The 25,186-nt window shown below is 43.4% G+C and overlaps 3 long non-coding RNA genes across 3 annotated transcripts in view; 2 read left to right on the forward strand and 1 right to left on the reverse strand.

The window, feature by feature from the left end:
- Positions 1-260: 260 nt before the first annotated feature.
- On the reverse strand, positions 261-2,353 carry Gm31254 (predicted gene, 31254). Its single transcript, NR_168338.1, has 2 exons — positions 2,089-2,353; positions 261-794 (listed from the first exon to the last, which is right to left on the reverse strand). It is a non-coding gene; the product is annotated as a predicted gene, 31254 (long non-coding RNA).
- Positions 1,921-25,186, forward strand: part of Gm29185 — a 168,986-nt gene continuing 145,720 nt past the window's right edge. Inside the window, exon 1 of the long non-coding RNA XR_865539.3 lies at positions 1,921-2,189. This is a non-coding gene — a long non-coding RNA (predicted gene 29185). The remainder of the gene's footprint in view (positions 2,190-25,186) is intronic.
- Gm31197 lies at positions 2,365-9,743 on the forward strand. Its single transcript, XR_373509.3, has 3 exons — positions 2,365-2,461; positions 8,809-8,933; positions 9,725-9,743. It is a non-coding gene; the product is annotated as a predicted gene, 31197 (long non-coding RNA).

A 25,186-nucleotide genomic window follows, 5' to 3' on the forward strand; every position in this document is an offset into this window, starting at 1 on the left:
TTTGACTCTGCCAGGGAAGGAAAGGGATATGGGCAAAATATTTTTTGTCTTGGGGCTTCTTAGCTTGATGAAGAGATTTTAAAAAAGAAATACAGGATAAAATAAGTGGGACCTTTAGGCTGTGTGCTTCGTGGGAACCTAGGGGATGCACTCAAAAATACTGTGTCTCCCACCATGTACAGGGGCCACTATGCTGGGAACTTTTGGCCCATGAGGCAGAGGGAATACCATAAGATTTAAAATGAGGTGAAGCAGAAACATTGAGATCGTGGATCTACCACTTGCATTTGTCACTTTATTTCATGTCACAAAGGCTCAGTCTTCAGCTGGCATGTGTGATGACGTCCCAAATGCGTGCTTTGTAATGCATTTTCCAACTGGATTGTACTTATTAATTCTCTTGGCAGTTCCATCAAGTGTGAAGTATTGTACCAAGTTAATTCTTCTCATTAAATACTGGAACTGTGTCAGAGAACGTTCTTCAGGGAGAATCCTCCGAGCTTTCTTGTCTCCTGTCCAAAGGAACTCTTTCCATTAGGCTGCAGGGAAAGCTTTCTAGAAGACCCAATCTTCCTGGAGTCTCCTGGTATCTTGTTCCACTTTAGCTCATTCCTGTGTTTCCCAGATATACAGATGTGCAAATGTACAGCCAGAAGGATGAGCTCAGGCCTAAGCCGGTCATCTGGCTCAGCGTATTGGAAGAATTCTCACCCTAGTCAGTCTATGAAACAAATTTCCTTGCACTTACTTGCTTTGACACAGGGGTGGAGAATGTAACTGGAAAAGTCCAAGGTCTGGGTCCAATTCACAAAGCCAGGGAGTGAACATGGAAGATGTAAATAAGAGAAAATACATGGTTATGCTCTGGAAAGAAAAGTAAGCACTTACTACCTATGTAAAATGTTTTCCCAACTCGTACCTTTCATATCTATCCATTACTGCTTCTGATACTGACTTCATAGTTTTTCTTCTAAGAAATGTAAGAACCATTTCTGTCCTTTCTGTAGTCACGGCCAGAGGCTGAGCAGAGCGAAGCTGTTTCCAATTTTGATAGAATGAATAAATGGGGTTGTGCTACCTAGGAGGGATTTGTAAGAAGCTGATCTGCCTTCATCCTTCCTATCATTAACATCTCCTGGAAATGGTGATGATCTTGATCACACAGATGTAACACAAATGTTAGCTGATGTCTACTGCATGTTTTCTAGATGCTCCTCATTCACCAAGTATTGTGCATGGATTAAAATAATCTTTTTGTAGTAGCCATTCAAGATAAGTCACATAAAGATCAGTTTTTTCACAAACAAGAGAGACAAAGTTCATAAAATTGAAATACAGCTCCATAGGTTCTAAACCCAACCTTGTCTGTCCATGTTGCTTCATCCCACAATTGTGGAAAAGCAAAGCGCTTTACCTATGTCTTGCTCTGGGTTTCTTGGAAGTCCTGCCTTATGACAACTGTCCTATGATCCCTTTTGGAGTGGGACTCTAGAGAGCCTTTTTCCATGCCCCTATCCCATCTCTCAAGAAATGAGTTGAGCCACAATCTTAATGTCTTGCTATCAGCTTATTCCATCTTGGTTGACTTCTCTCCTTAAGCCCATCAGCTTCTTCTCCACTCTCCACTCAAAGTGTGGTGCATTCGTTACAACATCAGCATCCCCTGGGAATATGCTGGGGATGTAGTCTCAGCTGCAACCTGTATATTTACTGAGCTGAATCCATCTTTTGCAAGATTCCCCTGTGAATCCAATGTGTAAAGGTTTGCAAAGGATTCATGTAGTTGCTAGGCAACATTCACTGCTCTTCCATGTTTCTTTTCTCTCCCTCTCCTCTCCTCTCCTCTCCTCTCCTCTCCTCTCCTCCCCTCCCCTCCCCTCCCCTCCCCTCCCCTCTCCTCTCCTCCCCTCCCCTCCCCTCCCCTCCCCTCCCCTCCCCTCCCTTTCAGAATAACTTCTTAGTAACTGCATGAAATGTACAATGTAAATATTATAAGTCTCATTTCCCATATGAGGATCAGAGGTATCATTATGTAATCTGGCTCTTGTGCTTAGTTGAATGGACTTGAGACTAGGCTCTGGGGCTTACCTTGTGTCAGTTGGAAAGAACAGTTCCATCACCCCTCCCTCCAGTGGCTCCCATGTCTGTGTTCCTCCAAGAGATCACCAGCGTTAGAGGATAACCCTTAAGTAAGTAGATTCCTGGGCTCATCTAAGACATAATGGATCCCTCATGGTCCTTAAAATTCGAGAATCACTTATTTCCTTAGGTGATTAGAGCAGTGGGGCTTAAAGAAGACTGGACAGGAGCATTGGAGATTGGCTCATGTTAATGAGACTTAAGCTCACAGGGTGGGGGTGGGGGATTTGACAGGAAGTGGGAAGAACATTTTCTCCTAACTGCCCAGCAGCTGAAAGGCTGCCAAGAGGATTGAGAGAGAACAACAGAGTTGGTCCTGACAGTAAGTATTGGTACTGCCCTGGGTGGGGCAGTAAAACAGAAAGCAACCAGCTGTGGAAAGAGAAGCAAGGGTGACGTTCCACAGGCTAGGAAGGGGGGGTGGGGTGGGATGAGAGAGAGCAGACATCTTTGGAAAGTAGAGCGGGAAGTAGCATAAGTAACTGAAGGGGGAAAGGAAGCATAAACCAGTGTGAAGAGGGGAGATGAGTGTATGAGGGGAGGGGCATGCGGGCTGGCACAGGAAAAGGGACAAACAAAACAAGGCGGTGGGTAAGCCACAAATGGGAGTCAGAGGGCCTTTCTCTCAGGGTATCTCTGGCCCAGGCATCTGGTGATTGGTCCTTGTCACTGCGTCATAAGCATCACAAAATAGAGTGGCAGTGAGTACATCTGTAAGGCTGTAATGCTCTGGACACTGTTGGGATCCCAGCCACGTCTGAATCTAGACACAGGGATAAGTAAGTTTAAAACTACAGTGCTTCTATAAGGAAAGACAGGACAAAAAATTTAATCTTAGGATGAAAAAAAAAAAAGACAAAATTTAAAGACAGCAAACAATTAATTAATTAATTTAAGATCAAACGCTCTTTTGAAAAATAATGAGAAAAATAGAAATAAGCCACAGACTGGAATGCTGAGGCATCTTACCCTGAGTTTAGAATAAATTCTTAGGTCAGTAATAAGAAAACAATTGACTTTTAACAAGATCACAAGACTTGAGCAAACAGTTTGTGGGGCAAACTGTAGAGAGTAAACATGCATATGAAAAGACACCATCATCTGCCATCAAGGCAGTGTCAAGTGTAAATAATAAGATACCAGCACTTAAAATGACTAAAGGTTGCCATCGTCAGTGGAGACAGTGTACAATGCTAATACTTATTCACTGCCTGTAGGAAGACAGGGTGCTAAGATAACTTCAGAATGGAGTTTGTAAGTTCATATGCAATATAAGTGTGGTGTGATACATGCCTTAAATCCCAGAAATTTAGAGGCAGAGGCAGTCAGGATTCTGTAAGTTAGAGGCCAGCTTGTTCTGCAAAGCAAGTTCTAAGCTAGCCATGGTTATATAGTAAGACTCTATGCAAAAATAAAACACACACACACACACACACACACACACACACCCCAGTATTTGTCCTGGTAGGTGTCCATCCAACTGACTCAAAAACATGCTCACAGAAACCAATATTAGCATTTCTTTCAGCAGTCTTATCTATAATGCCACCAGAGATGTCTTTTAATAGACTACTGGGCAAACCAGCTAAGACCCTCTGTATAATGGAAGACTATCTATTTGCAGAAAGAGTGAGTTATCATTCATAGTTAGCCTGTGAATCTAAAATTGCATATTGCTAAGGGAGAGAAACATGCCACTGCTGCATGGTTGCCTCATGCGATTCCATTTATATGACATTCCAGAAAGCTAAAACCGTAGAGATAAAAACTAGATCAGTGGTTGCCAAGGGTAGGGGTAGAGGTTGACTAGATGAGGTGCAGAGGATTACATTTTAGGGCAGTAAAACCATTCTCTGAGCTACGTCACTTGTGGATTCAGGACACTACGTATTTACCAAACCACATGGAATTTTATAGCCCAGAGAGTGAAATCTTAATGCATGCAAATTAAAGAAATTCAATTAGGAGACCAAAAGGTTCCAGGATGTAATGCAGACAGTAATGAAAGGAATCTAAGTGCATTACAAATGTGTGACATAACCCCAATGAACAGGGTAGGAAGATGGAGCTGACATAGGCAACTTTGGAAGTAGACGTAGATGTAAGACTAGGCAAGGAGCAGTACGTGAGTACCGCAGTCTGGGTGGTAAAATGTTCAAACCACTGTACTGGTATAACAAGCTGAAACAAATCAGTAATGGATATGAGTTCTGAGGACCACACTGCTAGAGAGGAATAGTACACAGGGCAAGAGGGAAGATTAGAATGAACCATGGGGTTCTGCTCAAAGCTGGCACCATCAGCATGGATTCATGTTTGGCCAGATAGCAAGGCAGATAAACCAGCTTATCACACCTTATGTGCATACCTTCTCTAACTCAGTGTGCTTAATGGGTCTACAGGCCACATCACCCAAATATCAGTGAGCACATCTGTTCCCTGGATCTCCCCGTTTAGGACATTTTAAAATAGAAAAGGCCAATTCTCAGACTCGCTTGGGTAATATACACTAGGAGCTGGGAGCATCTCACTGCCAGGAAATAAGCCAATGCTCAATTAATAAAGTGTTAGAAATGTATTGAAAGAATGCCAGAAACAACCGAGAGAGCTCCACATGGCCAGAGTTGAGACACCGTGAGTGATAAAACATGTGCAGTAGTAGTATTACTGAAGTATAAGATATCAATCGACCCAGGACTTCCTGTTGATGTAATTCAAAGCTTGAATAAATGAATGAGAAAGCAGACACCATGCCTACGAAGTCCGAATAACGTATGTGGTCACCCTTCCCTATCTTGCAAGGATGAACTGCATACTGTGATTCACTCTACAGTCTGGAAATGGGAAACAAAAGATGAACTTTCTAGTGAGGGACTCTTATTTTTCCTACGTTGTTGTTGTTACGGTCCGGAATTCTTTCTGTGTATTTGAGTCTCATCCCCTCCATTGCATCTTCCCTTAGCTACTCCACAGGGCGCTTGCTGTGCTTCCATTTCTCTAAAATGGTGTGGTCAAGGTACCCAAAGGAGCGTAGCCAGTACAATTCCATTTAAAAAAAAATTTTTTTTTTTTTTGTAAATTTTCATTCATCATGGGCCTGGTACTCTTGATGCATAAGAATCCCATGCAGCCAAAGAGTTACAATCCAGAAAGAGAGAATGCGATGGTTAATTAATTAATGCCCCATAGAAATTACGGATGTGCCTTTAAGATGGCCCCTTAAAGTACTAACTGACCCTCTCTGTCTGAGAGAATGTTTGTATATTTGCATGCTACACACTAGGTCTTAAGGAAAGGAGAGTGGCTAGTTTGGAAGACTACGTAGTGTCGTGAACAGCATGGACCAAGGCCTATAGCATATTCATAAATGAGATTGCTGGATGGTAGGAGATGACCCTGGGAAGCTAAGTTGAGGTCAGACTATGTAGAACCATACCAAAGAGTTGAGGAAGAGATGATATTAAATAATGGATGCAAAAGAACTGCATAATATGGATCACGCAGGGGACATACTCAAGTTATAGCAACCATTATGGCACCATTATTGTCTTTATTTAACACATCTTTTAAGGAGTATACAGGATCTCATGGTATCTCTCACTAGCCTGGAGTCTATGTAGACTTGGATGAGCAAGACTAGAATCCCCTTCCTGAGAATGGGATTAAGGCATGTGCCCCTATAGCCAGTGCTGGGGATTGAACCCAGGGCTTCATGCTTCCTAGGCAAGCACTCTACTGAGCTACATCCTCAGCTTTAGAACTGTTTTGAAGTCTTCTTTAGCTCATGTGTGTTGAAGCACACTCTTCCCTGGAAGAAAAAGCAAAGCTATTTGCCATACTACTTCAAGAAATGCCACAGCCTTCCCCATACACAAGAATGAGAGAAGTCCTTTTGGCTCTTTCTAGCACAGGGCATGTGGCGATCCTGCAGAGAACAAGAGTCACATGTGGACTTGAGTGACAGCTCCATGCAGGCTCTGATGGTTCCAGGTCCTTCATCTGCCTCCAGGGGTCTCCTACAACTTCTCCTTCCTGGTGTCTCCATGTCTTTATTTTCTTCCCACAGTCTCAAAGGACAGAAAATCCTTACTTAGGCAGGAAAGAGAGTTCTTGCCGGTTGCCACACTTTCCTATGATGCCTGCCCCTCTCTCCTCCCTCTTCCTCCATAGGTGGCAGAAATGTGAAGACCATTAAGTCCAGGAGGGGTTGTCAGGTTCTTTGGGGTATATGATGGGAAATAAAAGACATCTCATTTATATTATCCACATGGTAGGAAGAGGCAACTGAAAGGGGTCCTTTTAGACATGAATGGTCAAAGAAAATAGATGGCTTTCTCATTAGCCATTGACACAGTCTGATAGTTTTGCAGATGTTGTCTGGTGACCAGAGAAGCTGCAGGGACTCTGAGGGACTGCAAGTCATACCTCAGCAACTAGGCCTTTGATTCCTGCAGTAAACACATACCTGCAGACCCTAGCCCTCTTCGCATAAGGGAAACAAACACGAAGTCCAGTTGCATTTGGAAGAAGGAGTAGGGAAGCAAGGGAACTCATTTGTACAGAGACAGGGCCTACAACTACATGGAGAAGACACCATGGGTACAGGAAGATAAAATTATATCACTGTTGTGTGTGAGAGGGTGTTTTCACCTCTGTTATTGCTGCAGTAGAATACGCAGTAGTCAGGACAGAGTGGCAGTGAGGACCTAGAGTAGATTGACTTACGACAGTCTGTCTTCTATAACCCAGACACCTCTGTCTTTCTCTGTTTTCTGGTAATTGTATCCTAGTTACTTTCTTATCACCCTGACAAGGCAAGTAAGAGAGAAAAGATCTTGGCTTACAGTTCTAGAGGGAAACAGTCCATGCCTGCAGGCAAGCCACTGTAGTCATAGAGAATGAGTAGTGACAGGAGCAAGAGGTTGCCTGGTTACACTGTATCCACCACAGGAAGCTGAGAACAGGAAGTGGGGCTAGGTTATAAAGTCTCAAAACCCAACCCCAATGACCCACTTCCTCTAGTGAAGCTCTTCCTAGTAAACATTCCACAACTGCTCCAATCAAGGATACTGCTACTGTTTAAACCTATGTGCCTATGGAGGGCACTTCATGTTCAAACTACACGGCTTCCCATGCAAGTAGCTTAGGAAGTGAAGCACATATATTGAAAACTTCAATGGCCCAGACACTTACCAAGCTTTGCACCTCAGATATCTTTTAGTTCCTTTAGGATCCTCTAAGGTACATGGCACTGCCCTCTGAGTTTCAAGAAGGGCAAGAAGGGCATCTCTTAATCCAAGCTGGATTTTGCTGCCCGGGATGTTAACTTTGAGGCATGGGCTCTTTCTATCACATGGCACGGTTCAAACTATGGCTTTGTTGCGGGGGGGGGGGTGGGGGGGAGTGGGGGGAGCACTACTGGGTGATGCTGTATATGTTGAGAGTTATACAAAGACTAGAGAGAAGGAAGTAGTAGGTGAATGCTTGCCTTTTTGTTTTTCTTTGGGGACTCATAACACAGGGTCAGTCTGTGAGCTACAGACTTCCTGATAGTATCACTGAACATCAATATCTGGGGAGAAAATTAGTTTGCTCTGAAGTTCATTGTTTTCAGAACACTGGGCAGTTTCTAGCTGCTCTTTCCTCTGGTGCCGTTACTTGCTTCTGTCTCTCAGCTTATTTGGAATGACTTCCATCTTCCTGGTTTTAGTTGCAACCCAAGACAGAGGTGCCAATGTAAGAATCAAATAGATTTGGACCTCTGTGTAGCGTCATGTTCTTTCTATGTGAAGTTTGGCAGGTTATTGCTTAATTTCCAGGGCTTGAATTATTTCACATCACATGCAGCGCTGTTATGCCGTGCTACATTATATTGTGTTATGATGTTATTCATGGTGTTATTATGAAGGTAGTGAGATAATGCCTATGAGATTGCTAACAGATTTCCATGAATATTGCAAACACAAGTAAGTTACACGTGTATTGTCCTTGGAACAACACACAGCTCAGAGCCTTATCTCCATAGCAGTCCCCTTTTTTCAAATGTGACTTATGGTCCCCTTGCCCCAGACTTCTTCTTTTCTAGAGAAATCTAGTCCATTCAATGAATAACCAATAGTTTTCAGCCACCCAAAGATTTATCAAACTTATGATTATATGATTTATGTCCATCTGTTCACTGTCCCCACACCTGCAACCTCTAGTTTGATGATGGTATTGAGTCAGCATTGAGGGCAATGCATCTCCCATTCCCCTTTAGCTTTGTTGCTATGGGCAAACTGGTTCCCCTCTTTTGTACCTTCAGTGCTGACATTTATAAAAGAGAAATAATATTTCCCCCAAATATTTCATAGGTCTATCAAGAAAGCTCAACAATGCACACTGCAAAGTATACAGAAAGCCCCAGCATGCTCTATAAATAAAAGGCATTGTTATTCTTAGGAGCTTCTAAGGAGCTTTAAGTTTTAACTCTGTGATCATTTAACTTTTGATGTGGAGCAAGCAACCAACCACACACACTCTGTGTCATATAACAATAAGCATTTATTTCCCACACATCTGTAGAACTGAGCTATTCCAAGCTGCCCTTGCTTACACATGTAAAGGGTTCTGGGGTTAGCTGAACATGTTAGGCTTGGCTGAAGCACTGTACCTCCACATGTTTCTCAGCCTCTTCCTAGGATTGGACTAAGTAGGATCTCAGAGCAATGGGGGAATCCTAAGGAAGCCATCCTAACACATGTGGCTTTTGACATCTAATCTTGGAGTTGGCACATCATCTTTCCATTAGCCAGGTGAGTTGCATGCCTGAAGTCACTGGTGGGGGTTAAGTGCTTTTTGTGCCACTGGAGTTTCCTGTTTGTATCAGAGCATGAACTGAGAGAGGTATAACACCATTTGAATTGTTAACACAATTTTCCAAATTGTGTATCTTGTCTACTGTGAAGACAGGGTTCTTTAGAGATTTATCAGATGTCTTTGCTCAATGTCTTCAGAAAGATCAAGGAAACTTACTGACTGGTTCTGCAACCTAACAACAACACTTCTTTGCTTCAGAATGGTTTCAGGAATAAAGGGGATGAAAAAGGGAGGTCCCATTTGGCCTGTTCTGTTACTCATAGTTCTTGCATTGTAACACAAAACAAAACAAAACAAAACAAAACAAAACCAAACCCCCAAGGCCATTGCTCTCAAAACAGGAGAAAACTATTCATGTTTTTCTATTCCCCTCCCCCCTTTCCCAGGATTCCTGTATATTCCTATGAGTTACTGAAGTGTAGGAAGAGAAACACATCCAACACAGGACTGTGATGTTCTTGTCTTGTCCTCCAAACATCCCCCAAAACACACACACACACACACACACACACACACACACACACACACACCCTCTCTCTTCAGGGACAATTATGTTCCTTATGGTACCAGATCACCACAGATAGGTGAACACAGCCATAATAGGCTCTAAGCAGTAAAATTTTCCCCTGGAAGTTTTATTTGTAAATGATCTCAATGAATCAAGTAAAATATGCCAATATAGAAATTCTGGGTTAGACATTTTCAAATCACTACATCCTGTTCAAAGGAAGAAGAAGAGGGGGAGGAGAAAAAGAAGAGGGAGAGAAAGAAGAAGAGCAAGAAGAGGAGGAAGAAGAGGGAAAGGAGGAAGGAGAGGAGGAAGAGGAAGAAGAAGAAGAAAAGGAGAGTAAAAATAATAGTAGAAGAAAAGAAAAGAGAAGATGGAGCGAAAGAGGGGAAGAGAGATAGTAACTGATGTGTAAGGAACATTCAGGACAATGATTATCTTTCACAAGGAATCTACCAATTATCTGAGTCCTAGTCACAAAGTAAGTGAGAAAGAGAAATATCTGCACCATTTGGTTGGGTCTTTCTCAATTTATTAAAACTGGTTGTTAAGGAGATTTGAAAGATAATGTTGATGTTGTCCAATGCTTTTCTTAATATTCTCAGATATGAAACCCAGGGTCGAGAGTCCTTCCATCTAGGTTACCTCCTGGTTTGACCTTATATGTGTAGAAAGGACACGCACATGTGTGTATGTGTGTGTGTGTGTGTGTGCATGAACATGTTGGTATGCTTGCCTGTATGTGTGCCTGTGGAGATCAGAGGTTAATGTTGGTTATCTTCCTCTGTAATTTTCCACCTTATTTTTGATGACAGGGTCTCTCACTGAAGCTGGAACTCAAATGGGGTGCCAGTGAGCCTCTGGGATCCCCTTGTCTCCACCTGCCAGTACAGGGAGCATGCCACCACACCAAGCTTTTCCGAGTGGGTACTGGGGTCCCAAACTCACGCACACCAGTACTTTATCTACAGATCCATCACTATAGACCTCTTGTTTGAGTTTTCAATAAAAATATCTGCTTTTCCAAAGAGAGTAGAAGAAAAAGAAATAGCACGAAACAATTACTAACTTGCACTGAAATATATGTACACCTAGGTATATGTATGTCTCTCTTAATGTAGAGTTGGGTTCACAGAAGAGACTGAAGACAGTAACACTCGAGTAAGTATGAACTCATCAAGTCTATGACCTTGGACTCTAATTATCATTACTCAGAGGAGGAACCTTGCTGGTGGCAGTGGAAGAGACACCATACGAGATGAGCCTGCACTATCTTATTATGCTAATTTAAAGAAATGGGTGGTCAGAAAAGTAACAGATAAAAACCTAAATTCCTTGTGAAACTCACAAGGGATCTGTACTGGCTAGTTTTATGTCAACTTGACACAGCTGGAGTTATCACAGAGAAAGGAGCTTCAGTTGAGGAAATGCCTCCATGAGATCCAACTGTAAGGCATTTTCTCAATTAGTGATCAAGGGGGAAAGGCCCCTTGTGGGTGGTGCCATCTCTGGGCTGGTAATCTTGGTTCTATAAGAGAGCAGGCTGAGCAAGCCAGGGCAAGCAAGCCAGTAAAGAACATCCTTCCATGGCCTCTGCATCAGCTCCTGCTTCCTGACCTGCTTGAGTTCCAGTCCTGACTTCTTTCAGTGATGAACAGCAATGTGGAAATGTAAGCTGAATAAACCCTTTCCTCCGGAACTGCTTCTTGGTCATGATGTTTGTGTAGGAATACAAACCCTGACTAAGACAGGATCCATAAAAAGTTAAATAAAAAAGAAAAGAAGAAGAAGGAAAAAAGACTCAGAACAAGTGTGAGAAGCTCCCCAAGCTGTGGAACGTAAAGCATCAAACATAAAGATGATCACTTGTCCTTTTTAACTGACACATTCATTCTTTCCTAGACAGGATAAGCTAAAGGTTAGCAAACAGGAGCAACACGAAGACCGACATCTGAAGTCTTTCAAGGTAGCTTGGGTTGCACACAACTCCTTAATGCACCGGGGTCATAGAATCACTGGACCACAAGTTCCATGTGGTCAAAGACCAAATGGGCCTTTATTGTCCAACAATGAGCTGTTGCGTGGCACACAGTCGCTGCCTGTTGTGGTTTGATTGTGAACTGTCTCCTCCACAGGCTTACGTATTTGAACACTTTGTTCCTCACTGGAACATCGTGGAATCTTTAGGAGGCAGAGCTTGGTTAGAAGAACTGGGTCACTGAGGATGGGCTTAGGGTTTTATAGCCCAAACTGACTTCCTGTCTGCTCTCTGCTTGGTGCTGTGCCCAACGTGAGGAGATGGGGTATCTCAGCTGAACAAATCTGCCACCATGGAGCCATCTGTCACCAAGACTTTGCATCCAATGTTGGACAGGACCCTCACACTGGGAGAATAATAAAACCTCCTTCCCTTATGCTCTGTTAGTAGGTATTCTATCACGGCAAGGAGATAAATAATCCATACCTCAGTCATCCCAGTTGATTAAGTAGCTGGAAGAAAGGAAGGGTGAATCAGACTGCATCATCTACGTGCACCAGGGCCATGGAATCACTGGACCACAAGTTCTCAGATGTGCTATCTAATGAAGCCTCTAATGCTTAAAGAGACCACATCTCCCAATCCAATGTAGACCAAAAAAAAAAAAAAAAAAAAACAAAAACAAAAACAAAAACAAAACAAAAAAACCTCCCAAGTTACAAGGTCTCAGGAGTTTATTAAAGTAAAACATGGAGCTAGAGAGGTGGCACTATGGTAGGTCTTGCACTGGACCTAGATTTGGTTCCCAGAAACTACATGGTGGCTCAGAGCTATTTACAATCCAGGTTCCAGATGACTCAATGCCCTTTCTGGCCTTCACAGTCACCAGGCACACATGTGATACACATACATACATATAGGCACACATACACACAGAATAAAAATAAATAACTAGAAATAATCAGGCAGAACAGATTTGGACCCTTCCTTCAAAAAGGGACAGTCCATGTGGCAATTAGATTCACAAATATCTATCATAGTAGAGAGGCAAGTAAAATGGTAAAGGAGCTATGTGCACAGTAGTCCACCTCTGCTCCCAATGGTTCAATAAGAAAGCACTAACAATCACTAATAAAAAGCCAATATGGATCTCCTACCCATTGTACACTGAGCACATTTCATCATGCTATTTATATTCAGACATGTGTCACTATCACAGCCATTTTTCAACAAGGGAACTGAAGCTCAGAGAGGTTAAGTAAAACTTCTTCAAGGTCACAGAACTAGGAATCTGTAGAACAGACTCCTATGTCTTGACACAGTCCATATCCAAGTAGATTTATTGTTAGAAAGATCTTCACGGTATATTTAGCTTTATATCCTTTTAGTTTCCGCTTAGAATTAATTCCACTTTCACCAAGCCACAAAGATGAAGTCTATTCCTACTTGAAAAATCAATGACTGAGTTCAATTGAATGCAGTTAACTAAGCGGTTAGCAATCCCCCATTTCAGCTGTACTGTAGGCTGCCAGTATTCCATCACAATCGTGGGTCTGCACTAAATATCTCCTCTAGTTCTCTACCCTTTCTTCACAGAGTTGCAGAGGAATTCTATGCTAATTCCTGAAGCTGTACAACCTGGTGATTTTTATGTTTTCTGATTAATTTATCATATCACAAACTCTCTGTTTTGTGGCCCTTTTCAGTTTCTGCCCCTCTGGTTGTCTCTTTTCTTAACAAATATTTATTTCCAGTTTCAAACCTACTGGGTAGAAAACTTTGGACTAGCCATGAATAGACACAGAGGGAAAGATAAAAGATGGTATTGAATTTGGAGGCCACACACACACACACACACACACACACACACACACTCACACACACACTCACACACACATGCACACACACCATTTTATAATATAACAAAATTTTGTGCTCATGAAGAAGGTGTGAAGGGTTAAGTATCACAAAATAGCATCCCCCAAGTCTGGCCCACGGAGGTTTGGCTATCTTTACAGATGAAGTCATGCTTGTAGCTAAGATGTGTTAGAGACAGTGGAGATGCGACACTCATGGGAGACAAACTTCATGTGTGAAGCCCTAAGGTGTCAGGAACAAAAGAGGACAGCAGGTTGAAGTATTTGGAAGTGTCTGGAAGAAAAATGAGGTTCTAGTGAGAGCCTGGGGTGCATATGGGGCCCATTCCCATAGTGGTCCAACTGTTAGGTTGTTGTTAAAGTTTAGTCCAGAGGATCTGAAGAATAGTCATGCACTTAAGCAGCCTATAGGTAGTACTAGATTTATGCTTTCAAAGCATTCACCGGCGGGGGCAGGGGGGCAGAATTTAGAGGCTTTATTCACATAAAAAGACACGAGTTTCTGCAGAGTCATAAAAAGGGTAGTTCAAATGCAGAGGTGTAGATCTGACATCCCAGCTGTCCTGCAGCTGGAGCAGGAGGCTTGACAGTTCAAGGTTAAATGGGAGACCTAATGGGACCCTGTCTCAAGATAATAATGGAAAAAGAGCTGAAGATATACATCAGTGGTGGAGTGGTTACCAAGTATGAGCAAGGCTTAATCTTCTGTCACCTCACCTCCTGCCCTTAAGAAAATTAGGTGAGCCATTTAAGAGGCAGGTGAGAAGAGATTTAGTTACTAGTTAAATTGGGGCCTTAAGAGGGAAGTTTAAGGTAGCGTAAGTTTTCCTTTGGGGTACATGAATCTACTGTGTGTAGCAGTGGTTCTCAACCTTCCTAATACTGTGATCCACCCCCAGCCATTAAATTATTTTGTTGCTTCTTTATAACTGTAATTTTGCTACTATTATGAATCGTAATGTAAATATTTGGTATGCGATCCCCCCCCCCCCTAAGAGGTTGTGACACACAGGTGGAAAACCTCTGGTGGGTAGCCATAAAAACAGAGGATGCACTGGAAGTGGCAGTGGTGAGCACAATGAGCTTGGAGTTTGGCATAAATTCGATCTTATGTCATTTGGTGGTGATGTTCAGGCAATGACTATGTGCACAGAAGTGGAGTCTGCCTGGAGCTGCTCCTCCCTCTCTTCTCCTTCCCTCCTCCCTCCTCCCTCCTCCTCCCTCCTCCCTTCCTCCTCCTCCCTCGCTCTCTCCACTTCTTCCTTTTTTCTTTCTTTGATCTTTTTTTTCTTCTCTCATTTCTTTTTCTACCTTCTTGGGAAAATAATACTTAAGAATATTTATATTCAGAGTGAAGAAGTCGAAAATAGCGACTGAAGGCAAAGTAAAAGGGAGAAAATATTTAAGAAAATATATGTTCATTTCTGCTTTGTTTTTCCATCTGCGTTTTTGCACAGTCAGTGTGCAAATAAGAGCCCGTGTGTGCATGCGTCCTGCTCATATATTCAAGTTCTTACTCTACATTTGTGGGGGAGGTTCATCTTCAAATCACTTCATGGATTACAAACTTTGCTGAGAGATAGGAAGAACATTCTTGTAGGAAGAGAAGAAAGGTGTGTGTGTCAATAGTATGTTCCTAGAGCAAGAGATGCCTCTCCCTGCCATGAAATGAGAGGCTAGATCTGGTTAGGTGTAGCACAGGCTTCTTGATTGCCTAACAGAATAACATGGATGGGTGTGGAAGATGGTGCTATAGGGTGACACTTGAGGTGCTCCAGCTGAGGGTGCTTCAGCTGAGGGTGCACTGGCGAGTAACAGTTGGATTTGCCAGAGGCCCACCATTTGAGTGCATACAAGAGAGCAGCCTGGGCTCTGTCCCAGTTTCCACTTGGCCAGCCCCCTGGAAACAGCTGTTCACGGGCCGCTGAGTTCTTTCCGAAGAACAATGAAGAACAGTGGTTTGGGGTAGGTGGGGCTAGGAACTGGTTGGTTGGGCAAGAAAATCAGACACAAATTCAGGCCTCGTGGCCCAATAATTCTAAGTACCAAAGAAGCCTTGTCTGGAAGCCTTGACACTCGTACTAAATAAGGGGAGAAGAAACAGGAAATTAAAAAGCACAACTGTGACCCAAGCATTCCATACATAATTACCCCTTAGATAAACATTGTCTTCTCCACACAAGAACGAACACTATTCCAATATTGCCCCAGTTTCTGACAAACATGGCAAGAAGACTCTCAGTACTGGACTGTTCACTGTGGGTCATTTGGCTGAAGCTTCATGCTCAGTGGAGTTAACTGCAGTGGAGCCTTAAGAGGTCCATCCTCTGCCTCCTCGTCGCTAAAGCCTCTTTAGCAGTTTTTTATACTATGGAATCCAATGGAGTCTGAGTCTCAGCCATCCTCCAGCAGACTCAGCTTGGTCCCTGTGAGTTTGGAGAGTCTGGATTCATACAGAAGGCTTCTAACATTTCAAATGAATACCCATGGAATTCAGAAGATTACTTTTACTGACTGAAAATGACCATGGATGGATAATGAATGTTTGCCTCTATTTCCAGAGTATATGGATGGAGGTGGCCAGTAAGATTCATAATCCCAGCGAACAGCTTATCCTTTCCAATATTTACCTTTCATTCACTCTACCAAGGAAGCGATATTTCAGACATATTATATGTGAGACAGCATGAAAGATACAAATGTATGTCAGATAAACTGCCCTCAAGCTATTTACAGGGAGGTACATAAGAGCAATATTTACATACTCATAAAACAGGCAGGGTGGAGCACATGCGTGTCTTTGTCCACCTTTCACAGTGTGGTGTGTGTCCACATAAAGTCTCTTTTACCTTATCAGTTGCAAAAGCACAATTCTAACATAAGCAAAATAGGAGATATTTATTAAAGTAAAAGGAATTATTTATTAAAAGTAATTAGGGAATTATTACTTCACACAACTAGTAAATTTAGTGGCTTTGGATACACTCACACACACACACACACACACACACACACAGAGAGAGAGAGAGAGAGAGAGAGAGAGAGAGAGAGAGAGAGAGAGAGAGAGAGAGAGAGAGATATGTTGCCTGGAATGGAGCTAGAAGACAAAGGGAATCTGGAAGTCAGGATCCTAGCCCATGGCCTCTTTCTCCTGCTCTCCATAGAAGATCTCCTAGGAGACACTGCTTGCTCTGGCATTGGTACACCACCTGATATAGGGCAATCCTCTCTCTTTGGAGAAGAAATGTTCTTATTGGTCTTGCTGCAGCAGGTTCCTACCATGTGAATAGAGTGTGGGAACACTGAGGTCCCATCAGAAAGAGATGCTGGTTCAGTCAATTCTAATGACATTTATTGTAAGCTAGACTTCTTAGGATGGTTATTTGTGAGTAGATAGAGAGAATTCAGGATGAAGAGTAAGGAAGTCTCTGCAAAGAGAGATAGATTACAGGGAGATGGAATTTGACCAATACTGTGTCGATCACAGATCTGACTGTCTCCATGTTTATAGAAAAGAGCAGAGATACATTGCACTTCAAGGAAAAGTGGTAGCTCTATAGCCTAACTATAGTTTATTCATTGAGAGGATAAATAAAAATAAAAACTATTTATGAACTAAACATAACCAAATTATTTATGAACTAGAGCCGAGCAGATAAACCTGGCTTCAGGTTGTTGAATAGGCTGAGACGGATGGAGTGGGGAGATGAATAATAGAGGAATCCCAGTAATCCAGGGGAGAGGAAAGGCAATGGGAGGGGCAGCGGGAGGCACAATGGGAGGAGCTCTGAGCTAGGTGGTGGTGGTATGACTAGAAAGGAGGGAAGCACTGTAGCCACTCTGTCTCCTTGAACATGGAGCCCAAGGGAGGAGAAGTTAAATGATGCTGAGGCTCCTTATATGTCCAGTGGTGCATCAGTGAGCAGTGTAGCTGCATCTCTACGTTTGCTATCTATCAGGAAGGTGTTTAGCAAAAGATGTTCCCACTAAAAGTCATTGTGTTAATTAAGTTTCCATTATGGCGACAAAATACTCAAGAGAATCAACTTGTAAGGAGGAGAGGTTGCTTTAGTTAACAGTTCTCAGTTCCTACTCACTGGGCTCTGTTGCTTTGGATCTGTGACGTCCCAGTTCACTGTGGCGGGAATGTAGAGTGTGTAGTACAGGAATCTTGTTCATCTCCCAGTAACGCAAGTGGTTGAGGACCCAGCCTTCAGTGCATTTGCCTTTGGAACACGTTCAAGAACCAAACTGTAGCAGTTTTCTAGAGCATTGCTTATTGTTAAATCCCAAGGTTTTGATTTTTTTTTTCCCTGTTTGAGTTCTCTGATGATGCTGAGAAAGAACTTGATTGCACTTAAGCAAGCATGGTGATCACAAAGTAGCCAAAATGTGGAGTCCTTGAATGCAAATAAGGTTTTGTATTTGCTGTCCCGTCACCCCTAGAACAGATGCAACGATCAGGTTGCTTCTAGCTCTCCTAGCTACGTGATGAGCATCAGCGCATTGATGATCTGAGCCTAGTTCTTGATGAAAAAAAAATTCGATTTTACAACTGAAAAGGATGGGGGTATTAGTAACGACTCTAAGACGAGTCAAAGGCACCTGCAAATATGTCTTCCAGGCAATAGCTAGAATGAAAAAATGAATTAGAGCCTTCAACCTTCAGCTATGCTACAGCACCAGATGTTAAATTTCTGTCCTCCATAGGATCCAGGATCTTCAAAGGGACCACATACCACTGACTCCTGAAGGTAGCAGGAGGTACTTGCTGCAGCTTTCCACAATCCTGTTGCCACACTTTCTGCTACAGGAGGAAGAGATGTTGCACGCAGGCTAAGAGAATGCTCGCATGTCTCCAGGAGAGTGAGGCAAGGCTCAGCTGAAGACTGGGAATGAGCTGAGAAATGGATGAAAGTCATACTATGTGGATAGGCTGGAGGGACTGCCTTGGGAGGAGAGGTGGAAGCCCTCTACTGACAACACCTGAAGATGTGGCCTGATGGAAAAGCACCAGTGTGTGGCAGGGTCTTAACTCTTGAGGCAGGGCAAGATCGGAGAAGAGCTAAGGAAAACATAAAGCTGGAGAGAAACTGACTAATGGACGAACCAGTTGGGAAGCAGGAGCGTCCTCTATGGGATGGGCAGAAGCAGGGAGGTGCTAGAACTGGACACAGATAAAATCAGCTCTGTGTGCTGTGTAGGCCAGGACACCCTGGCATGAGGAAAAGTGTCTACAAAGGGTGTTTACATTCACTGTCTCATCCGAAATGTTTTCCAACTTCATTCCATTCACTGCTTCCCCAGTAGGTGAGGACAGTACCAAAACCTGCAGAGCATGTTGAGGTGTAGATACAAATGAGCAATCTTCCTTTCCATTGCTGCCTTTGAAACTAGGATACCTCATCCCAACTAGACTATACTTTCCTTCTTCCCAGTTCTTCGCCTGATCACATTATTTTGAGGCATCTCACAGTCACCTGGGCCGTCAGACTCTCTCTAGAACCCAGGATCAGGAACATTATTAGGCTCACACCCAGGAAATCTCAGAAATTATTTCTGAAGTCTAACTAGTAACACCAGGTTTTCCTCCGGGTTCCTGATGAGGTTAGAGTGAAGGACACAAGCCAGGGAGGAGGACAAAAGACACCAATTTCATGAGGACAGTACCAGACCTTTCGTGTACTCTCCATGGTCACATTTGAAACCAAGATTACTTTTATTTTATATTATTATTACTTTCTAAATGTCTGATTACTAATGAGAGAGGAAAAATAAAGAATGTGAGTTTGGGTGGAAGGATATAGATAAGAAAAGAGGTGGAGAGGGTCTCAGAGAAGGTGGGTGAGGGGAAAGCCATTAATCGGAATATATTTATTGAAAAACAATCTATTTCAATGAGAGAAGACAACATGTTCTAGAATAAATGACAATAAATTAACAGTGAGTAAATGTATTTGAAGCCACCGTTGTCTGACCCCCCCAAACCCACGTTCTTGAGAGGGAACAGTTAGAAATGGGTCTGTCCATGACAGCGGAGTCTGAGGAGTGGCAAAGAAGCCATATTGTCTAGACCTGTGTGGCTGAGACTCTTAGAATCAGGGTGGATAGAGAGACTAAGTCTGGCGAGCCCCACATCCCTACTTAGAATCCCCTCCCAATGTGCTCAGATGCTGCTCGTTGTAAGTCAGGAGGGCACATTCGCATAGCTGCCTGAACTAGCCTCCCCCCAGCTACCGCTGAAAGTTACACAAGCAAATGGGAATTTCGGCATGCCAGCATCAGCAGCTCCCTTGCCCTACCTCATGATCTGGGTTCTGACTCTAAAGTCTCCACCCTACTCCTCATTGCCTCCCATTTCCAATGCCACCTTTTTCTTCTGAATTGCTGGTGTAGATACCTCTGTGACCAGTGTTGTTGTGTTAGGAATGAGTAGGATGGAGAGGCTTAGAGAATAAAGTGGCTCTGGGCAGTCTGGTGACGGCTTTAGAAGTCGAGGGTCTGTTATGTATCTACGTAGACTCTGAGGACGAGCAGAGTTGAGATTTGGAGAGAGATGAGCCATAAGGGTCTCAGGGTTAGGTTTGGCTGAGGCTGTGAAGAATTCTTGTCCAGAACAGATTTGGCTGCATATACAGCATCCCTACGGCCTCTGTACCACACTGGGGCAGAGTCCTTGCTGCTTTCCTCTTGGTTAAACTACAGCTGGAGAGAGAGCCTGGACGTAAGCTGACTGGGACAGCTTTGAGTTTCTGGAGAGAGCACAGGACTCATGGAACTTGGGCTCAGGTCCTGCTTGGGATTCAATTTGGGTTGTCCATTGGAGACAGAAGTAGACATAAACAATGGCTGAGCAGAAGAAATTTGCCTGGGTTAGTTTTCCCATGTCAATGAGTGTTACAACACCCACCACGTCAGGCTCCAAAGATGACAGAGATCACGCAAACAGAGGGCAGCAGCCCTACGTTGCACACCATAGGCACCAGTGAGTGCTCAGGGAGGTGGTGTGGCCTGAGCTGAGAAGCCACAGGGATTAGAGCTAAATCCACTGAGTTGCCTTCATTTAAAATCTCAGCAACGTTTTTTTTTAATGAAGTTTATTATTTTACTGTTTTACATTTTAATAATTTTTAAAGATTTAAAGATTTATTTATTTTAATGTACATGCATGTGTGTGTGTGTGTGTGTAAGTACTTGTGATTGCCAGAAGAGGGGGTTCAAACCTATAGAACTGGAGTTATGGGTGGTTGTAACCCTCATGATATAGCTATGTAGTACTGAACCCAGGTTCTCTGCCAGAGCAGCAAAAACTCTTATGCCCTCTCCCTATTGTTTTTTTTTTTCTTTTAAAATAAATGCCACATTGAAATAGTCTCCCTCCTGATTACATAGTTTTTTCCAATAAGCTCTTTAATGATCCTTTTCCCCCAGAGTCTGCTTTGTCTCTTATAATCATGTATTTTAATTTTTCCATGACTCTGGCTTTTTTACTTGTAAGATGCGCAAACTGGAAGCATCTATCACACAAGGGCTAAGACTGCTGCACGTTAATGCCACATCTCTGGGTGCACCAGCTCTGCATCCCAGTGAGCACTGAGTGGATGCCACCGATCTCTCTTGGTAATGCTGCTGGTTTTGTGTGTGTGTGTGTGTGTGTGTGTGTGTGTGTGTGTGTGTGTGTGTGTGTTCTCTTCCTGGAGAGAGAAGATCAGAAGGGAAAGCTCTCCTCTGAGTGGACCAGAGGAGACTCTGGACAACAGTGAAGGAGATTAGGGAGCCTGGGGCTGTCAGGGTTCTGAAGGCAGGGCGTGGATGCTGGGGGGTCTCCCACAGAGACCCAGAAGCCACATGTGTTGGGGAGAGGCAGCCCTGCCCAGCCCATGCAGAAGATTCTTGTGCTGCAGCTCCTCTCCGGAGAGCCTACACAGCGCCCTCATAGCTTTTGCTTTCGGGACTTGTTTAACATTTCAAACGCAAATAAAATAAATAACTGCAGTGTTTATGGAAACCTAAGCCTGAAATGAAGACAACTTAGGAGAAAGTTCTGTGGAAGGAGGCCAGGGGGCCTTTAGAGGACACCCCTTCCTTGACGTCAATGGTCCTGTGCTTCCATTTGTCAGAACTTCTTACTGGGCAAATGCAACCTCCCTCAGCAACCTCTTGCTAGGATGCACACATACATATATGTATAGAGCACATATGTAGACACACACACACACACACACACACACACGCCAATGAGAAACACACACTCCAGACACTAGCTCACACCCATCTCTCTCTTCCAGAAGTGCTTCAACTGGCTTCTGTAGGCTTAGCTTTATTTATTTATTTTTAAATATTACTAACTCATCTCTACAAGATGGGTTAGTTATATCACTTTTAATTCCGTCATTCTTTTAAAGTTTTTGGCTTTGACCTTTGTACTGGCAAACTAGCTTGTCCCTATGTGGTAAGCCATTCCCAAGTCAAGTTCCCAGGGGTTGAATGAGATGAAGGACTCAGATCCCAGTGGGGGAAACCTTTTACGTATGCTCTACCTAGACCCGCCAACTAGTGTGTTAGATCTATGTGGACCACTTCATTTGCCTACAGTTAAAATGACTCTTCTTTGCTAACCTGGTTTGTCTGCCAGACTTCCCCAGAGGAGAGTGATTTTGCTAGAAGTGAAGGTGCCTGAGGGAACAAGATTACAGTGTGGGAGTCTCTTAGAAGCAGCTCTGGCTACTTTCCATCCCTCCCTGAAGGCACAGCTCCCAAAGCCCTGTGCACTGTTCCTGATGTAACTACTGTATGTTTCTGGGAGTCCTGCTGCCCATACACTCAGGGCACCTCAAGGGTGACTAGACTAAGATGCTGGTGACAGCACATATGCTGGACTCCAAGGCTGCCTCTACATGCGCCTCATCATCTAGTCCTGACTGGTCATCAGAACCACTCCTGCTGTTGAAAAAGCTCCGATCTGCAGAAATGCAGAGGACCATTGTGTGGTAACTCTCAGGGAAGTGCTGGAGAGCCTTACTGCAGATTTAGAGAACAGAAACCTTTCCAGAAGACTGAAGGAAGCCCTCACAAGGGGTCATGCACCCACGAGCTTAGTTGCTCAGGGGTGATCTTGAGACGTTCTTTCTTACTTTTAAAGTTTTTACTACCATATATTCCTTTTATATCATAATTTTCAAATATGTCTAAAATGTGTTTTTGTTCCATTCACTTCCCCTTCCCTTTCCACTCTTTCCCACTTTCTTGCATCTCAGTTTCTTCACCTCTAAGTTGTCAACTCTTTATCATAGGCTTCTGAGCATTACATCTAAATGATGTGGGGTTTTGTATAGGAGGACCAGCGGTGTATAAGATGCTTTAACTACCTGCATCTATCTCCCCTCCCATTTCCTGGCTGAACAGCTGTTGGAGTGGCTACAGGGAGAGGAATGTAGTAGATCAATTCTGTCAATGGCTTCTGAATCGTGTTCTATGATGAATGCTCAGCTAAGAACACTATATGAAACATTCACACTGGCCAATCAACAAAGCACCTGACTCTAGATCCCTAGGGACTTGGACCCACTCCTATATTCCAATCCTTCATATTCCCCCGTTTCTCCATCCACCAAGCAAACAGTGCGAGATATTAAGTTCTGCCATAAATGCATCATGAGTCCATCTTTGTGCTGGTTTGAATCATCTGCATTCCTGTCTGTCAACTACATAGACAGACTTTCTAGAGGCCTCAAGGTCAGTAGATTACCTGACCCACCTTTGTCAGATACATTGCAAAGAGAACTGTCCCATGCAAAGCACAGGAAGTTCAGGCCATGGCCCTGTTGTTGTTGTTGTTTGATACCCAGGTCATGCACAGAGAAGTGCTGTACCAGTAAGATACCCATAGCCCTTCAGCAAATAAAGATGTCAATCAACATCGGCCCATTGGCCATGGAGCATGGAGGAAGGCTCTGAGTTACAACAACACAGAAGGTATATATAAATAGTCACTTTTGTCCAGTAGCAGGTACGGTGACCATCAGTAAGTGCAGAAGGGCAGCATACTATTATTATCAGTGTAGTTGGGTATGTCTGAGGAGGCAGAAGGTTGAGGTAAACAGCTTTCTGAGAAAATAATGTATTGTACTGGCCTAACTAACCCCTAAGGTTCTCATACCTTGAAATAAGTTGTACAACTCCTAAGCCACTCAGCTCTTCTGACTGTATCCCAGATGGTGCCTCTGAACTCTACTGATGAGCTTCCATTAAGGAGAATGACTACAGGGGATATCTTCCATAAGTTCCCTCCTTGTTGGGGCTACAGCTGTAAGAACTACTCTTACATTCAAGGTGCTTGCTGCCCTCTCTTCTTTTGCCTCTCTGAGCTAAGACTGACAATGGCTTCTTATGGGTTTCCAGAGAACTGGAGTCTTTGACATTCTTTATTTCTGTCTCAAATTGTCAAGAGCCCCTTAAGTATTCTTGGACAGTGTCCCAACTTATGGACTCATTATTCACAAACTGTGGCTCATGTGGATGCTTCAGATCCATAGGATGAAGGCTACTAGGTGATGGACCAAGAAGGAGTCTATGGGGAGTCACTTCTCACAGCTCTTGGCAGTCTTGGCACAATATTGTCTTGGTACTCAGCACATAGCAACTGAATAAGCCTATGGAAAGCTAAAGGCTCCAGCCTGACTTTAAAAAGAAGCCTTTGAAACTATCCTCCTGGGAAAATAATCTAGGTCAGAGAGGCTGAGGAGGAAAGGGTGCAAGCTGTGCTGACAAAGCAGACAGTACCCTTCCTGATGCTGTGCCCAGCCCAGTGTGGCCGAGTGAGTGCTGTCATTCCAAGCCCTGGAATTCTGTCCTCTAAGGAGGCTGGTTTGACTCAGCCCTGCTGGGGGAGCTACAGCACATTCCTCATTAGCATTTATGGGTTCATTACCAGCTTCCCAGAAAAATACCAACAAAGGGGCTAAGTCCCTTCAGAGCAGACTTCTAGAGTTTTCTTTTGAGAACTCGTACACTTCAAGTGAAGTTTAGCTTTTAAAATTCAGACATGGCCAGGCAGCCCTCCATTTTCCTATTTCAACTGTTTTTGGAATGACTTTGGGGAAGAACTAATAGTCCTATACATTTCTGGAACACAATCTCACTGTTGGTTACTGAAGAGGAAGAACCCAAGGCTGCTAAGGTTAGTGGAAGAAGCCAGAGTGCTGCATCGAAGGTATCAATCACCTCCCATCAAAACGCTCATGCTCAGCAGTTTTGACATTTGGGGCTCATTTCTCAGTCTCTAGGAGATTTTGTTCCCCTGTCTAAGAAGTGAGGAGCATATGACATTCACTGTCATATTGCAATGGATACATGGATGGTCGCCGAACCAGAAAATTAAATAGGAGAAGTGGAAGCCAGCGGGAGAGATCAAGAATTTCCATGGCAGAATTGAATTTCCTTCATCACACAAGGCAATCTCCCTGTAGGATGGAGGATAACGATGTTTTGTGTATTTTTAATCGATAGATAGCTGTGTATAGTAGGGATTGCTCTGAAAAGGCATAGGTAGTCAATAGAGCTTACCCAGTAAGTACAAGATATACACCCAGTGCTCAATTCCTTCTCCTTGCCAGCTCACCTCCTGTGCACACAGTGGAGAGAGCTGGTGTTCTTTCCATTCACTGGCATTTCTTCCTGGCTACTTCCTTCCTGGAATTCCACTGATGCCAGTTACCAGAGTCTTCCTAATAAAACCAATTCCAGAAATGTGTGCCAGCTGTGAGCCAAAACCTTCACCTGGTTCTCTCATCATTCTCCAGTAACTGGGAAATTGGATGCCACGAT

This window comes from Mus musculus, chromosome 1 (assembly GCF_000001635.26).
Source record: "Mus musculus strain C57BL/6J chromosome 1, GRCm38.p6 C57BL/6J".
Classification (NCBI taxonomy): Eukaryota; Metazoa; Chordata; class Mammalia; order Rodentia; family Muridae; genus Mus; species Mus musculus.